The 3,606-nt window shown below is 43.6% G+C and overlaps 1 pseudogene; it reads right to left on the bottom strand.

Annotated features, from left to right (window-relative positions):
* Positions 1-340: 340 nt before the first annotated feature.
* Positions 341-498, bottom strand: LOC113616189 (uncharacterized; annotated as a pseudogene).
* Positions 499-3,606: the final 3,108 nt, after the last annotated feature.

Below are 3,606 nucleotides of genomic sequence, written 5' to 3'. Positions count from 1 at the left end.
CATTTGTCCAGGGGCAACAATTAGGGATGCATCTGACCCCACAGCCATCCGGGATGAGCCACTTTTTTGCCACCATGTTTTCAAATTCATCCCCATTAAACTTAGTAAATCCCCACTTCTTGGAGATGTAGCTCTTCTGGCGGCCAGGGAACTTGAACTCGGCCCTGCAGAGGGCCTCAAGCACATGTTCCTTGTTCTGTAGCTTGGTGTGGATGGACATTATGATTTGGCCAATGTGGACCCTGGCCACTGTGCCCTGGGGCTTTCCAAAGACGCCGCACACACCTGTCTGGAGCCTAGATTGGGGGCAGCATGCCAGTCATGAATGTCCACTGGAAAGGGCTGTCTCCAAGGTCCCTTAGGGCAACCCATTCAGGCAACAGGCTGCACACACTACTGAGGAGGCTGCTGTTTGCAACCACTGCACGCTGGGTCCCCATGGGGAAAGATGAGAATTGAGGAAAGTAAAATAAATGCAGACTACTTCTCTCACTGCAGCAAAGGGAAGATTGTTGCTACATAGGTCAGCAGGGCCAATAAAGGCTTTGTTAAATGCTGATTTGAAAGCAAAAAAGAGGAAGCACTATAAAGACTGATAAAAGAAAAAAGACTATGAAAACAATAACTCTAAAGGAGTTATGAAAAAAATAAAAAATAAAAAAATAAAGGAATTATGATCAAGACTAGAGTTAGTTTGGAACTGGCTATATCTCTGGAGAAACATTTTGGAATTAGCTGTCTCTTTTCCCAGCTATGACCTCAGATTCCTGAAGGGACTATGTCTTGTTCACTGGTATCCATGGGACCTAGCACAATGCCTAACACAGTCTCTCAATAAAAGTTTGTTTCTGATGGACTCTTCCTTCAATATTTGAGGAGTACATGCTTAATGAGTGTCCTCAGTGGTCCATGGCCCACATCTATTGCAAAGAGAAAGAGTAATTTCCATGAGCAGTTTGCAAAGATCTTGGCTTCCCTAGAAAGTGCTCAGTTTGACAAACAAGAAGGATCACTTTGCTCCTTTCACCAGCCAAAACGAAGACTGTAGAAAGCTGTTTTAAACTTTCTCTCCTTACATTTGAATGGGATCACATATGGAATCCCCCATATACCTAAGTGCACAAAGATGCAGTGTCTATTTCTCTACAAGTGGTCTGTTCTTCCTCACAAATCTCCCACCTATAAAGTTAGGACAGCCCACTGAACAAGATCATAAAGAGACTTGTAAGCCATTCCAGAGAGATTTAGGTCTTACCCAATCAGTGAAGGATAAAAGTCACCATCAAGGATGACTGAGTAGGGGAATACTACAGAGTTCTGAGTCAGAAATATCACCGAGGAGGCAGTACAGAGGAAAGACTGGGAGTGAGGCAAGGGAGTGAGACCAAATGCTCAGATAAAGGTAGGGAGTCAGTTGCCACAGTATAGGAAGGGCCTGAAATAGGACAGTCAAAGTGGAAAAGGAAGGAGGGGACAGCTAAGATGTTTAGAAATGTCAGAAACTGACAATTAATTAAATGGGAGGGATACAGGAGAGGAATTACAACATAACTAACAAAGCAGTGAAGCACTGGATATCAACAGCAAAGAAAATGACCTTTAAAAAGAAAAAAGAAAGAAAGAAAAAAAAATCTCATTCCAGTAGTTTCACATCCTAAAGGTCAGGATCTCCACCTGGAATCTTTCTGTGGTGCTCTATGGGAACAGGGAGAGGACTTTAGAGGCTATCACTTTTGGGTCACTTCCTAAGCAGTGGAATTCTTAGGATGGGAGGGAGGACATTCTAGCTCCTCAGGGATTCACTGAAGTGAATGAGGGCATGATCAGTGACAACACTGTGTTGCTCCCAGGGCGGACAAAGGTCTGAGTGTGAGAGATACAGAGCTCCTGAAGTCTCTCTGACAGATAAACCCATCAGCCTCTGGAACCTAGCTAATCCTTCTCCAGTCCTAATCTCCTTAATCCTAAATCTGAGCTCAGTTATGCCAGCACCTCTAGAGTAAATCATAAGGTCTGAGACCTCAGCAACAAGAGAAGCAGAGTTGGACTCACTGAGGCAGCCAAAAGAAAGAGGGAGAGATGGAGAAATGCAAAATAACAGAAGATCTGACTCTACCACCTGGGTAGTGCCTTTCATTCTCCTGTGTTTTCCAGTAAGTCATTAGCAGATCATCTGCCATCTTCTTTTTCTTCAAGAACCAATCAAAACTCAAATTTGCATTTGGGAAACAGAAACTTTCAGGAAGCCCAGAGACATCTTTTCAGGACCATGCAGAGCAGAAGGTGGTCGCTCCTGAGGAAACGTTCCATCTCAACATGAAGATGAGGGAAAGAAAGAATAAAGGGTAGTCATCAACGGAGAGCATTCAGGTGAGGTAGAAAGACTTGGAATATAAAATCCAAAAGGGCCCTATAGAGCACCTAGTCTGAACTCCTCATAGGAGGGATACTCTTGAGCCATAAAAGGAAATTCTTCATACCTTCATTATAGCCAACAGTTCTCTTCAGCAACTTATCTCAAAAGGAATCTATAGGGAATTGAGACTTTTTCAAATTTCCTTGGAAGAAATGCATACAAAAAGAACCTTTGGTTGATGGTCCTAAAAAGAGCATTGCAAACAAGAACTGAAATACTGATACCATAAAGGTAAAGAATCTCACCGAGGTAGGATAACACAAGAGCTGCCAACTCAAGGTTAGTCCTTGGGTCTCCTGACACCCGGGCAGTGTTTTCTTCTTTATAGTTGTTGAGTGGTTAAGGATTTAGATTCTCCTCTGGCTCTGCCATACACCAGCTGTGTGACCTCAGGCAAATTACTCATTCATTCCAAGCCTTGATCTCCTTCTTTGAGCTAAGGCTTCCTGTGTGTCAGACACTGTGAAGCAATGGGAAAACAAAGACAATTTCTGCTCTCAAGTAGTTCCTAGTCCAGTGGAGGACAGATATAAAAACATCAATAGGAGCTTCCCTGGTGGCGCAGTGGTTCAGAGTCCGCCTGCCGATGCAGGGGACAGGGGTTCATGCCCCGGTCCGGGAGGATCCCACATGCCGTGGAGCGGCTGGGCCTGTGAGCCATGGCCGCTGAGCCTGCGTGTCCGGAGCCTGTGCTCCACAGCGGGAGAGGCCACGGCAGCGAGAGCCCCGTGTACTGCAAAAAAAAAAAAAAAAAAAATCAATAGTTCAAGAACACTATAAAAGTACAGAAGTTTTGCAAAGAAAAATATTAACAACTTGGAGGTGGGAGCAAGATTAGGAGGAATCCAGGAAAACAAAGGCATCAAGCTGTGAAATAGGGCACTAGATTTAGGGAACTACAAATAACAATAACTTAGTTCTGATGGATGATAATTTGGCAGTGGGAAGAGCTGGAGTAATAAAACCTTCCACATACTAATGTTGTGGAAGTCAAAGGAGACAAAGCACTATATAGATAAATATTAGCTATGTATTATGCCAACAGCTACCCCTATGAGAAAAAGATTCCTTAATTCAACAAACATTTATAGAATACCTACTACATACTCACTGTACTAGGAGCAGCCACTTCTCCTTTTGATCCCCTCCCTAAAATAGAGCCAGCTTGAGAATCAAGAAAACCAAATTCT

This window comes from Aethalodelphis obliquidens, unplaced genomic scaffold (genome assembly GCF_003676395.1).
Source record: "Aethalodelphis obliquidens isolate GAN/ISIS:26980383/991018 unplaced genomic scaffold, ASM367639v1 scaffold131, whole genome shotgun sequence".
NCBI classification, from domain to species: domain Eukaryota; kingdom Metazoa; phylum Chordata; class Mammalia; order Artiodactyla; family Delphinidae; genus Aethalodelphis; species Aethalodelphis obliquidens.
The sequence above is the reverse complement of the archived record's forward strand: the minus strand, read 5'-3'. Positions and strand labels throughout refer to the sequence as shown.